Source organism: Mandrillus leucophaeus, unplaced genomic scaffold (genome assembly GCF_000951045.1).
Source record: "Mandrillus leucophaeus isolate KB7577 unplaced genomic scaffold, Mleu.le_1.0 Scaffold1070, whole genome shotgun sequence".
Lineage (NCBI taxonomy): Eukaryota > Metazoa > Chordata > Mammalia > Primates > Cercopithecidae > Mandrillus > Mandrillus leucophaeus.
The window spans coordinates 113,173-127,837 of NW_012098877.1; the positions used below are offsets into that span (position 1 = coordinate 113,173).

At 35.3% G+C, this 14,665-nt stretch overlaps 1 long non-coding RNA gene across 1 annotated transcript in view; it reads right to left on the minus strand.

Annotated features, from left to right (window-relative positions):
* Window positions 1-2,664: 2,664 nt before the first annotated feature.
* LOC105543673 overlaps window positions 2,665-14,665 on the minus strand; it is a 395,479-nt gene continuing 383,478 nt past the window's right edge. Inside the window, exon 7 of the long non-coding RNA XR_001006657.1 lies at window positions 2,665-2,849. This is a non-coding gene — a long non-coding RNA (uncharacterized LOC105543673). The remainder of the gene's footprint in view (window positions 2,850-14,665) is intronic.

Sequence of the window (14,665 nt, forward strand, 5' to 3'; positions counted from 1 at the left end):
TAAATCAGATATATTCCCACTGTGGAGTAAGTAGAAGACGGCAGTGTATTTTTGTAGGCATAGAAATGGGAGTTAAATAACCCATATATCTTCTTCCTACAAAGCGAGGAAACCTTGGAAAGCAGACACATTTACCTTCTGCAGGGCTCCAAGTACCAAATTCAATTCAAAGAAGAAAGGCACAGAGCAAAAGTAACACTGTGGATTACAACAATAAAGAGTGATGGCAGATTCCCATTCCCATCCCAATGAAGTAAATGCTATCCTAGAGGGAGTTAAAATAGAAAATGGAGGCTGACAATTTTATTCACCAAGGGAATAAATAGATAATACAATAATTTATTTTCACGTGTTATTTCTAGCATTCCCTTAGATACAATAGGGGGCAGACATTCTTGCAATTTCATAAATGCTTCCCAGAGGAAAGAACACGATGTAGTATAGATATCTTTTACAAATGTCAAGTAGATATATTACTGGATTATAGAATTTATAGAAGTTAGGCAAGATTGCTAATAGAGTATGAATATTGAATGTCCTTTAGAGAATAACTATTTTCCCTTTAAATGGAGGATTTTTCCTCCTCTTCAGAGCACTTGCAAAGTTCACTGAGTCCCCAAGAATCCTGATTATGGGCTCACATGATTCATCTGAATGGCAGGAGGACTAGGAAAAGACAGAGAAGAAAGGCTGGCCAAGTTACCTACTGCCTTTGATCTCAATAGGAGCCAGTAAACCTGTTAAGGTATCTCTCATTTTTCTCTGAGCCCTGGTGAGTAGAGCCTGAATGGCAGACTGAAATTCCAGTCTGTCACAGCCTCCTAATACATACTTGACTGACCAGCTCTAGATTTCTGATGAGTCCTGTCAATTAGCTTCCTTAACCTGGAATGGATTCAGAATTCCTAGAGTTTAATCATCATCATACAAAAGAGACAGTAGAATGCTTTTCTTTTCTCCAACATCTCTAAAATGTGCAAATACAATTATGATAATTTAATTCAGTCTGCCTAGTTCTCAATTATTTTTATTATTATTTTTTGAGACAGGTTATTACTCTGTCACCCAGTCTAGTGTGCAGTGGTGCAAACATGGCTCACTAAAGCCCCAACTACTGGTCTGAGGGCTCCAGCAATTATGATCATCTCTCCTCAACCTCCTGAGTAACTGGGACTATAGGCACGTGACACCACATCTGGCTAATTATTTAGATTTTTGTAGAAATGAAATCTCGTTATGTTGCCCAGGCTAATCATGAACTCCCAGGCTCAAGTGATCCTCCTACCTGAGCCTACAAATTGCTGGGATTATAGGTATGAGCCAACACACCAGGCCTCAACTTTGATATTATAGGACAATAAATACCCTTTCCTGTTGAATAGATGCCAAAGGAAGAAAAAAATCCCTTCTAAACAACAACTGTTTTTAAGGCCCATTTCTAATTGTGACTTGCTCAGATCTGACCATATGCATATTTATCAGTAAGGATTCCTACATAGAGAAGTTAGAATGGAAGATAATTCATATCGATTCATTGTCTGCTTTGGTTCACTACAATCGGGGCCTTAAATATTTGTTTATCCACATTTTATAGATAGTGGCGTCTATCCCTATGATTACTAAGAGGTAGAGCTGAGGTTGGAATTCAGCTACACTTATTCTGATTCACTGCATACACAGAAGGTGGGAGGAATAAAGGAGTGGTAAGTATGTAATGTGGATAGTTTATCACCATCTGTATTACACCCCTTCTCTAAAATATAAATTTTAAGTGTTCTCCTTGACAGTGAGGATATTTTTAGTAGTGGAAAGAACACCAGGCATGAAGTCAATTGAACTCCTTCTTAGTAACTAATTATCTTCCACAAACTCAGCTTTCCTTTCTGTGAAACAGGAATAAAAATTGCTTGGCATACAGGATAGTTGAAAGAACATGAAGTAATTTTGAATTCACTTTGTGAAGGTGACCAAGTGACCCAACTTATCTGAGCTTCAGGTTTTACATGCAGAAACTAAGTTTGGGTTTGAGAAATTACCTATACACACAAAGCCACAGGCTTTAATTTATGAATTTGTTTCAACTATTGTGTTTCTTAATAGCATTTTATTGTTCTTTGAAGTCCTATAGTTTGTTCCAAATATTCCATAATATATCAGTCAAAATATGCTAGTTTATGCCGAGGCAACCAACAATCCTAATATCTCAGCTGCTTAGAGCAGCAAACAATACTTCTCACCCATGCCCATTGTGAGTCAGTCAAGGCCCTGCTCCGTACTGTCTTCACTCAGGATCCCAGGTTGGTAGAGTTTCTGTCTCGAATATTGCCATTTATTATTGCAGCCATAAAAGAGAGAAGATGAATTCCATACTGGCTTTTAAAACTTCTGCCCCGAAGTGACACAATGTCACTTACATGCAAGTGAAGCAAGTCAAGAAATCAATAGAAACACATTACTAAACAAGTAACAAAAGTCTTAGAAAAACTATCCTTTCCACAAAGGTCAAATTATTAATTATTATTTTTTTAAATGGATGTGTATAGTTTATGCTAGGTATGGAAAACAAAGAAAAAAGCCACCTTAAGATGCCCTCAGTCTAGTGAAGGAGACAGATATATTGTGTTTTTAGGTGAAATTGCAGGATTTGAAGTAGAAGTGAAAATAGGCATTTTTTTTTTAACTTTCTTTTTGAAGACTTTGGTGATGCTTTGGATCATGCTGTAGTATTAAGGGCAGTGTCAGTCATATCCATCTGCTCCATGAGTGTTGAAACACGGAGGCTATGAATTAATCTTGGAAAGTCATTACAAACACAGTTTGCAGGTCTTCAATCATTCACTTACTTTGTCCTAAGTGGGAAAACCACAGAAGAAAATTTAATATCCATCTGAAATATTACTGGCAATAATCAAGCAGCATCACTTTGACTGTTAAATAATAAGTTTGGAAAGAGCCAACCCTAATTCTGAAGTACCTGCTATGCTACTTTAAATCAAATTATTGTTTTAAATGCAAATGTTAATATATCATGCATTTAATAAGAATTAAAAGCCCCTTATACAGTGTGGACTTACATATCATCTTAGTATATGATATCTCATCTAACAAAAATATGTTAAGTATAACCTACTCAGTGCCTAATCCCTCTGACTATGCATGCTTACTCTTGAAACCCAGGAGGCATTAAAATTTCTCTACATTTAACCACGAATTAACAGAGAAAATGCCTCAAGTGCTGTCTTCCATTCTCTGTTTTGAAGCTTTCTTCATTTGGCCTCCTGTACTTAATCTATTGAGTTTTCACGTAGATTCAACCCTCTGACGACCTTCTCTTTCACAAATGTCTTGGCGTATGTGCTTCTCTGTTGGTGATCCAGCACTTCCCTAGATGGTTGTCTGACTCACCAGGTCTCTCTACCATGATTGCAGCCAGTAAATGTACAGTGTCATCCTTCCAATTCTGGAGAGGTATAGGCTTGTGATGGTTGCTTATGATGTTTGTCACATATTTCCTGCTAACTTTTTTAAAAGCATATGCAAGATTGCCCACCACTGCTCCCTTTAATGTTAGGTATGACGATATGATGTTTTTTAACCAGTGAAATATGAACTGAAGCCGGGCACGGTGGCTCACACCTGTAATTATAGCACTTTGGGAGGCCGAGGCGGGTGGATCATGAGGTCAGGAGATGGAGACCATCTTGGCTAACACGGTGAAACCCCATCTCTACTAAAAATACAAAAAATTAGCTGGACACAGTGGCGGGCGCCTGTGGTCCCAGCTGCTTGGGACGCTGAGGCAGAAGAATGGCGTCAACCCGGTAGCCGGAGCTTGCAGAGAGCCGAGCCTGGGCAACAGAACCAGACTCTGTCTCAAAAAAAAAAAAACAAAAACCAAAAAACAAAAAACAAAAAAAGCTGAATAGATGTGTGTAATATGCTCCTAGAAGTTTTAAGAGCCAGTGCAAACTTTGCAACGTTCCCAAGTTTGTGCTACCCATCAAGTTATGGCCCCAATCGCTCTAGGTCAGTGGATAACTATGAAAGCAGAGCCTACCTGCAAACCTCAATTGAATGCTTACTGTGTATGAGATATAAATGTCTGCTATTTTGAAACCACTGAAATATTATGTTATTTGTTAGATTTTCTCTAATGTCAGCATCATACAGCCTATATCGAATGACACAATGCTGAAATGAGATAAATGGTTTAGTTGTTTGTGTTTGTTATAAATAAAAACACATAATTATTTCGTAATTAGCTATATAAGTTTTAAAATGAGAGTTTAGAGCGTATTTGATATTTTTTGCCTTTTAAAAAAATCTTACATCATTAAAAAAAAAGAAAAAAGAAGCCTTCTGATGAAATTCTGTTCATAAGTAAAACAGAATCCCAAAAAAGGTAATTTTAAACATGTTCAGATAAATATCTTAAGTTTCTTCCAAGGAATTATATGCAGAACTTCTCTGCCAGAATGATTGTATCTCTAAGAAATACTTTGGCATTTACAAGGCCAACATAAACTTAGTATTGGAATTTGCAGATCATTCTCAGAGCATAAGATTAAAGGAAAGAGCTTTAAAAGTTTTCAGCTGGTATATATCAGCATGTCCACCGAAATAAAGAGAAAAAGGCTGAAGGCTCACAACTTTGGTATTTTATGTAAAGGAATAACCTTATTTATCTCCAGATCACTGATTTTTATCTACCTTAAGTCAATTTACTAAGGTTTTTTATGGCTTTTATGAAAAAGTTGGTGGTCTGGACTAGACATAATATCAAATAGGCAGATGTATAAGTCATAAAAGCAAAGGCTTGAAAGACTGAACATGTTGTGGCTACATAAAAGGAACTAGCAGCGAAGGGAAAGTGACCAGGTAAATCATGTCACTGGGCAGTTAATGAACACTAGAAAGAAAATGGCCTGAAGCACTTGCTTAGAGCATTCTTCTTTATCAGTTTCACTACATATATGTAAAAAAATTTCAAAACTAGAATTTACTTTGAAAACTAAGTCGTTTACTGACCATCAGCTCATTAACTGCTATTGTCTGTGTCCATATTTTGTTTTTATATATTGGTGAAAGACTAGCGAGATTGAGTAAATGCTCATATTTCCTGGCTCCATCTTTGTGACCTTATTCAAGGGATCTCTGTGGGCACCAGGAATCCTATTTTAAAGCTATTATGCTATGAAAGACTTTTATCTTATTTGATTAGGAACAAGACCCAGGCTAATGGAACATCTGCATGTAGCAAGTACTCTGTCCATGTTCGCAAAAGTGCGCAGGTACATGCTTGTGCATTTAGATGTATGTCTATCTTCTGGGCATACTACATTAGACAATTTTGGTTCTTAGAGTAGGAAAGGACTGTTTTTCTTAGCCTACGGAGTTACCTGCCCTACCTCCTTCTTAAAATAGAAGTGCTTTCTTCTGATGACATAACTTTCTTCAGAAACCATCTATTCCCTTGTTCTATTTTATAAGACTTTATTCCCTTTCTCTTAACTTTAAATTTAGATTATTTCAGTTTGATAAACAATAGCATTACGTGTATTTTATAGTCAGGGCAACATGGATAAAAAATATTTAAACGTAATCACTTCACCTTCACATAAACAGTAGTAGTATTACAGGATTTAACTGGTAGAAGTCCAGAGTGCATATAAATATTATCTAGTGGAATATAATAAATAAAACAGTAAAGCTTCTAAATGAAAAAAAAAAAGTACTATAAATAAAATGATACCTACAGACACCTAGCTATGAAACTAAGTTTAAGCCAGGCTTAGATGTTTATAAATAATATTTATGTTGTAAACATAAATACTAATTTTTAAAATATGCCAGTTCCTCATAATTTGAGTCAGGAGGATGGCAAACTATTTGAAGAAAGAGTACTCGCATATGGCCGGGTGCGGTGGCTCACCCCTGTAATCCCAGCATTTTGAGAGGCCGAGGCGGGAGGATCACAATGTCAGGAGATCAAGAACATCCTGGCTAACATGGTGAAACCCCATCTCTACTAAAAATACAAAAAAAAATTAGCTAGGCGTGGTGGCAGGCGCCTGTAGTTCCAGCTACTCGGGAGGCTGAGGCAAGAGAATGGCGTGAACCCGGGAGGCGGAGCTTGCAGTGAGCCGAGATCGCACCACTGTACTCCAGCCTGGGCGACAAAGAGAGACTCCCTCTCATACAAAAAAAAAAAAAAAAAAAAAGGATCCTGCCACACAACTTCCATGAGAACAACTAAATCACCAAGTAGAATGTTAAAAACATCGGAGGTGTTTTTGTCAAGCCCATGATTACAGAATGATCACTTTATCTGCTTTTCTTCATGACTGATTATGTCTTTCTTATTTTCAACGTCTTATATTGCACCTGTCGGAAGTAGACATTAGTAGAAGCAAAAACAAAAGTGAGGAAAATGAGTCAGTGGCATCAGTTCAGCATCAATGTGAAAAGAATGATCTGCCCCCATTCTTCTACAATGTCCCAAGGTAAAAAAATTGTGTGAAATTGAAAAAGTCTACTGTGTCACTACTGAATTGTAGCTAAATCAAAGACTCTGCTCTGAAATTACAAGACAACTTAGTCAAGTAGAAGAAAACAAACTGTAGTCTACTTTCCAGTAAGATCCCCTTTTTATCCCAAAGTGTGTTGAAGGATGTTAATTGTCATATTTAGCAGATTCAGTATCATCAACACTAATGCCAAGCACATTCATGATGTTTCAGTATGCTTGTGGAATATTGAAAGTGAAACAGTTTTGCACTCCAACTTCTAGAAGCAAACCTTTTGTACATTCAGGTTTATTGAGATAAAATTTACAGATAATAAAATATACTCATTTTTAGATGTGCAATTTTATAAATTTTGACAAATATATGTAGTTCGGTAACCACCCCTAAAATTTCCCTTATGCCCTTTTGTAGTTAATCTCATCCTCCAACCCCTCACACTTAGAAACCATTGATATAATTTGTGTCTCTATTGTTTTACATTTTCCAGAATGCCAAATACATGGAATCATGCACTATATAGTCTTCTATATCTGGTGTCCTTCACTTAGCATAATACTTTTGACATCATTCTTGCTGTTTCATGTACCACTAGTTACTCATTTTTTATTGCTAAGTAGCTTGTCATTGGATGGTTATACTACAGGACTGTTTCCAGGTAGCACTTGATTGACATTTGGTTTATTTCCACATGTGGACAATTATGAGTAAAGCTGATTTAAACTTTTGTATACAAGTCTTGATAATTTCAAGCTTTTAAATTATTACCTTAACTGAATGCCACATGAACATGTGATATAGTTTGGTTGTTTGTCCCCTTCAAATCTCATATTGAAATGTGATCTTCAATGTCAGAAGTAGGGTCTAGTGGGAAGTGTTTGGAGCACTGGGGAAGATTCCTTATGAATAAGTTAGTGCCCTCCCCATGGTAATCAGTGAGTTCTGCTGGTATTAGTTCACAAGAAAGCTGTTTGTTTAAAGCAGTCGGGCACCTCCTCCCCTCTCTCACTTTCTCACTTGCCACTTGACACGCCTACCCCCACTTCACATTCTGCGATGAGTAAAAGCTTTCTGAGGCCTCATGGAGAGCTGAGCAGATGGTAGTGCCATGCTTGCACAGACTGCAAAACTGTGAGCCAAATAAACCTCTTTTCTTTATAAATTATCCAGCCTCAGGTATTTCTTTACAGCAATGCAAAATGGACTAATACACCATGAAATGTATACAGTAGCTGCTTAAATTTTTATATGGAAGGAATGATTAATAACTACAACAATAATAATGTTTTACTTTTATTTTATGTATTTTATTGTATTTATTTATCTGTTTCTTTAAAACACATTGTCTCACTATGTTTTCTAGGATGGAGAGCAGTGGCTATTCACAGGCATCATCCTAGTGCACTATAGCCTTGAACTCCTTGGATTAACTCATCCTCCTGCTTCAGCCTATTGAGTGGCTGGGACTATAGGCATGCACTACTGTGCCTTGCTTAATGTTTTATTTCACATATACAGAGTAGCGTGTGTAGTACATAGGCTGAACTCTATAATGTTATCATATATATATATATATATAAAGCATAATACAGTAGCATTTGTTCTGTTAACACAACAGCTATCAAAAGTAGAGGCATGCAGAAATGCCACAAAATTACCATCATTTATTGTTATTATTAACATTATTAGCATTATTTGTATTTCAATGACAATGTGAAGACTCTCACCTAATTTATACTCTCTACTATTCTTGACTTGGGTCTGTTCTTTAGACTATAGAAGACTGTTTTGAATCAGAAAAACATGTTTACATAGCTCCAAGAAAATTAAAAAGCTTTACAGATATCATGAGCCCTGCAGTCATGTTCCAAAAACAAGAAGGCTTAAATTTTCCATTCCCCTGCAAAAGGTGATGGGATCCACATTTCTCCAGTTAACCACTTCCCCTTCTACTGTTTCTTGCTAGGGAAAGTAAAGGACTTTGATACGCAGGACAATTATTCTATCATTAAGTTTCTTAAAAAAAAAAAAAAAAAAAAAAAAAAATATGCAATTAAAAAAAAAAAAAAAAAAAGTATGTTCTCCTTCTCCAGGTCTTACTACCTAAAATTTTGGGAGCTAAACTGGTCTGAGCTGACTATGTAGGTAGTTTTTTGTTTGTTTGTTTGTTTGTTTGTTTGTTTGTTTTTTGAGACGGAGTCTCGCTCTGTCACCCAGGCTAGAGTGCAGTGGCACGATTTTGGCTTACTGCAGCTTCCACTTCCCCAGCTCCAGTGATTTCCCTGCCTCAGTCTCCCAGGTAGTTGGGATTACAGTCACATGCCACCATGCCTGGCTAATTTTTATATTTTTAATAGAGACAGGGTTTCACCATGTTGGCCAGTCTGGTCTCAAACTCCTGACCTCAGGTGATCCGCCCACCTCAGCCTTCCATGGTGCTGGGATTACAGGGGTGAGCCACAGCACCCAGCCTCATAGGTAGTTATAAATTGGCCTATAATCACATGATAAGAAGTTAGTGTTACGGAAAAACATTTTCTCATTTTACCAACTCACCTCATAATCCTTAAGAATATTCCCTTCAAGTCCACAGGAACTTCAATGCTCATCACTATATCCAACGATTTGATTAAGAATAGGGTCTCTCTAAAGTGCAAATAGCCATTTCCAAGTCTACTCTGTGTTTAATATTTCTTTAGCAGATTTCTCATTTAATATTAAGATTTATGATACTACTGTAAAATCTACTTGCATATGGAAACATGGCACCCTCTAGAGGGTACCTAAGTCTTTGATACAGTTCTTAAGTGTAGTCCCTGCAGCAAATTGTGGTTTGAACATTTATTAGTCTTTAACAAGTTGGAAAGAACATAAGTGGCCTCTATGAAGCCAACAACAGTTCTCTTTGACTCAAGGTTACTAACTGGATATCCAGTGCCTCTGAGGATGTCCACTTTATCTGGGATAGATCATTTCACATTGTCTTGGGCTAACCTTAGGTCTACTAATTTCTTTGGCTCCCAAGATGAAGCTCTGATATGCATTCTATAAATAGCTTCCAGAGTAGGCATTGATCCAAAATTTTCATGTTCAGCCAGCTACTGCACCCACTTTCCTATTTCACAATAGTATTAATATAAAAATATTTTAGAAACCATTCTATCTAGCAAACAAATTCATGATAGGGGTATTGTATTGTTTTCATGAAAAGCAAGTGTTAAAACTTGGTATTCTCTGAAAGTATTCAAGGTAGGTCTGAGATCCACTAGTGTCAGAGGTCATATCAATTTTGATTCACAGAGGACTTATAAATACTCCATAAATAAAATATAGAAAATGAAAGTTTTATAACATCCGTTTCCTTCTAACAGTCCTCTATCCCCTGTAATATAAACTGTGTGTTATATTGCTGTTACCAATATTTCATGTTTTATCTTCATTAAACTTCAGACCCCATTGCCCATATGAAGTTATTTAAAGCTTTCTGTAGATGTAAAATAATTATAATAGTAAGAGATTATTTATAAGTGCACCACCTTCAACACTAACAGTTTCAACAATAACAGTTATTACAAGCAAGAAAAAAATATATTTTATATTCCTAAATTGTTTACTAAATTTTGAAAACAAAGCATTCAGTCATCTTTCCTGGGTCTGGCAGTTTAAAAATGAGCATACTTGACTATTGCCTGCAACCATCATAGATTAAACTTTTTTTTTTTTTCCCCCCTCATGAGCTCTTGGTTTTCAGGCATAGTTTGGTATGGCCTTGGCATCTGTGAGAATTTCTATGTCAAAAGACGTAACTATTGTTCTTCTTACCAGAAGAGGTTTTCAATTCTCTACTTTTCAAGGGACGATGAACTGTTTTTATTTTTATTTTTTGTTCTGGCTAGAAATCAAAGATTTTGCAAAGACTTGGCAAAAAATAATTCTGTGTAGGAGGAAGAAGATCTGAACTCTAGATGTTTACCGATAAGAACAGCAATTTTTTACATAACAATGAAAGATTTATCACGATCTGTTATAATTACTTGTTTGGTTTCTTTTTGCCAGAGTAGAGTTCTTGCTTCCATTCTATATATCTGGCCCAAAACCTAGTAGCGTTTAGCATATTGTATGTCTTAAACAAATGAATAAATCAAAGTATAAATGTTCAGTTTCACTTAGCAACATAGTCAGTTTTTTGGTTTTTTATTTTTTATTTTTTGGTTCCTGGAATGAGGGTGAGAAAATGAGCTCTTTTCTGCAAGCCTGTTTTTATCCCTGCATTTCCAGTCTCTGTGAATAAAGTCACCGTTTACTTAGTAGATTGTCAAAACCAGAACCTGAGCTACCATAAATATCTCTTTTTTCCCCCATCTCTAACTAGCAATCATCACCACGTCTCTCTCTCTTTGTATTTCACTTTACCCAGCACTCCCATTCCCATTACCTCAGTTAATCTCTTATAGATTGAATTTTGGTCACAGCCTCCTAATTTTTGTTCCTATCACAGTTATTCTCCTTCCTTCAATTCCATCTCATTTGTAATCCGACAGAAAAGTTTTGAGGTTCTTTGTCTTATTTTAAAGTTTCAGTTCATTCATTAACATTTCCAGGAAATTTCTTTCACTCCTTGCCCTTGTTCAGCAGCTGATCTGTATATTATCGCCCTGCAGTCCCATGCCCTCCCTATGTGTATATCTACCATGACACATGCCACATCCTTTTACTCCACTATTTCTTCCATTAGAATGCAAACTCCTTATCATCAAACGTAACACCAGATTTGACTGTATAAAATCTCATATAGAAGTCACAGACAGAAAAATACTCACCATTCAATATATATTTAATGAGTGAATACAATAATTAAAAATGGAATTAATAAGTGCAGTAGGTAACTGTTTTGGTAATAATTTAGGGCAGCTTTAGAAAATGATTATGAAATCCCAGGTTAGGATGAGTCCCTAACATGTTTTACAATAACATTTTATCAAATAACAAATAATGGAAGCTGATCATTTCAAATCAGTCATCTGTGTAAGGAAGAAATACCCCAGACTCTAGGCTAGGAGTCAGCAATCATTTACTATAAAAGGTCATATAGTAAATGTGTAGGCTTTGAGGACCATCTGGTCTTTGTCACAATTGTCCAACACTGTCAATATAGAAGAAAAAGAATAAGAAAAAAGCTAGAGACAACATGTATATTAACAGGCATGGCTATGTTCCAATAAATTTTGTCCACGAATATAGGAAGCTTTTTGAATTGAGACCAAAGGGGCAGTAGTTTGCAGACCACTGCTTCATACCGCAGAAAAAAATATGCATCAATAACAAGGTCATACAAGCGATTGTGTGAATGTATGTTTCTCATTTTTCTTGATTATTAGGACTGGAATTATTGGGTAAAATTGTAAATCTATGCTTAAAACTTTGAGGAACTGCCAAACTGTTTTCCAAAGTGAGATTTTACATCCCTACCAGTAAGGTGTAAGGGATTCAATTTCTCCACATCTTTGCCAACAAATGCTATTGTCTTTCTTTCAGATTTCAGGCGTTGTAGTAGATAGGATGTGAGATCTTGGGCGTTTCATTTGCATTTCCTCTTCCAGTTCCCTAACGATTAATGTTGTTGATCCTTTTTTTGTACACACTGATCTTTGCACATATTCTTTTCAGAAATGACTGTTCAAATATTGTACCCATTTAAAAATTTGGGTTATACTTTTTATTATTGAGTTGTCATAATTTATTTAATACTGAATCCTAGGGAGGCCCTTATATACATAATTCACAATTATTTTCTCTTTTTCTATGGGTTGCTTTTTGCTTTCTTGATGGTACCCTTTGAAGCACAAAAATTTTTAATTTTAATGAAGTCTGGGTTTTTTGTTTTTGTTTTTGTTTTTGTTTTTGTTTTTTGCTTTTTATTTTTGAGATGGAGTCTTGCTGTGTCACACAGGCTAGAGTGCAGTGGCAAGATCTCACCTCACTGCAACTTCTGCCTCCTGGGTTCAAGCAATTCTCCTGCCTCAGCCTTCCAAGTAGCTGGGATTACAGGTGCCCACCACCGCGCCTGGCTAATTTTTGTATTTTTAATAGAGACGGGGTTTCACTATCTTGGCAAGGCTGGTGCCGAACTCCTGACCTCATGATCTACCCACCTCCACCTCCCAAAGTACTGAATGAAATCTGTTTGTTTGTTTATTTATTTATTTATTTATTTATTTATTTTATTTTAATTGCTTTGTTCCTTGTGTTTTGGTGTTGTATCTAGGAATCCATTGGCCATGATTTCTTGTAATGGTTTTATAGTTTTAGTTCTGATCAGAGTTTAGCTCTGACCTATTTTGAGTCAATTTTTGTGTATGGTAACTTAGTGGATCCAAATTCATTGTTTTGCACGTGGATATGTACTTCTCCCTATATCATTTATTGAAAAGACTATTCTTTCCCCCACAGAATTTTCTAGGCACCACTGAAAAAAAATGAATTAACTATAAATGTGATGGTTTATTTCTAAACCTTCGATTGTATTCCATTGACCTATAGATCTATGATTATTGTAGTTTTGTATTAAGTTTTAAAAATCAGAAAGTTTGAGTACTTCAACTATTTTGTCTTCTTCAAGATTGGTTTAGATATTTTGGATACCTTTTATTTCCATGTGAATTTTAGAATCAACTTTAAAATTTCTGTGGAAAAGTCCTAGTGAGATTTTGATTTATAGTATGTTGAATCTGTAGATCAATTTGGGGAATATTGCCCACTTAATGATGTTTAATATTCTGATTGATTAACATAAATATCTATCCACTACTTAGATTTTTTCCATTTATTTCAACATTTTGTAGTTTTCAGTGTATATGACTTGTGCTTGTTTTTTAAAATTTTTTCAAAAGTTTTTTTTGTTTGTTTTCAATGCTATTATATATAGGACTTTTTTTAAAGTTTATTTTTAGATTGTTCATGGCTAATGCATAGAAATAAAATTAAATGTGTATTAATTTTGTATCCTGCAACCTTTCTGGGCTGTCTTTTTGTAGAAGCCCGTTATTACTTTAAGGAAGCCTGCAGATACTTCCAATTTGGTGAGTGTTTTTACAATAAAAGCATGTTGGATTTTGTCAAATGCTTTTTCTGTTAATTTAGAAGAACACATGCTTCTTGTCTTTCGTTCTATTAATATGATACATTGAAATGATTACTTTTTGTTGTTGTGTTTTGTTGTTGTGAAATCAACCTTCTCTTCCAGGTATAATTATCCTTGGTCAAGGGATACAATCCCTTTTATATGTCACTGTATTTGGTTTGCTAGTATTTTGTTGGGGATTTCTGCACTTAGGAGAGATATTGATCTGTGGTTTTCTTCTCTTATAATATCTTTGCGTTTGATATCAAGATAATATTTGCCACCTGGAATTTTTTGGAGAAGGTTGTGAAGGATCAGTATTAACTTATCTTTATTTCTGTAAAATCAGTAGTGATACCAGTCAAGACTTTAGTGATTTGGATTGTCTCTTGTATTTAGTCAGTAGAGCTAGTGTTATCAATTGCATTTATTTTTCCAATGATCCAAGTTTGGGTTTTGTTGAATTTCTCTATTGTCTTCCATTCAGTATTGTAAAAATTTCCACTCTAGTATTTATTTTTCTGTTTCTTCTACTTGCTTTGGTTTAATTCACTCTTCTCTTTCCAGTTCTTCAAGTAGAGGCTTAATATATTGATTCAAAATATTTTTAACACAGTCATATATAGGTATTAATTTTACCCTAACAATAGAATTTCCCTACTTTCAATTAAGTCATGTGTTTTGGTATATTGTGTTTTTGCTTTTATTCATCTCAAAGAGTTTTCTAATTCCCTTTTGATTTCTCCTTTCAGCCATTGTTTATTTACAAGTGTTTTTGTTGAATTTCTATACATTTGTTCATTTCAAAAAAATTATCTTTCTTTATTGATATCTAAATAGTTTTATTTGGTTTAGGGAACATTTTAAATTTACTGATTTTTTTTTTTTTTTTTTTTTTGGCTTAACGTGGTCTATGTGGTTTATAACATTGTTCACATCTTTGATTTCCTTGTGGATCTGCTGCCCTGTTCTTTCTATATTGAAAATGTGATATCCAAATTATCAGTGTTTAATTCCCTAT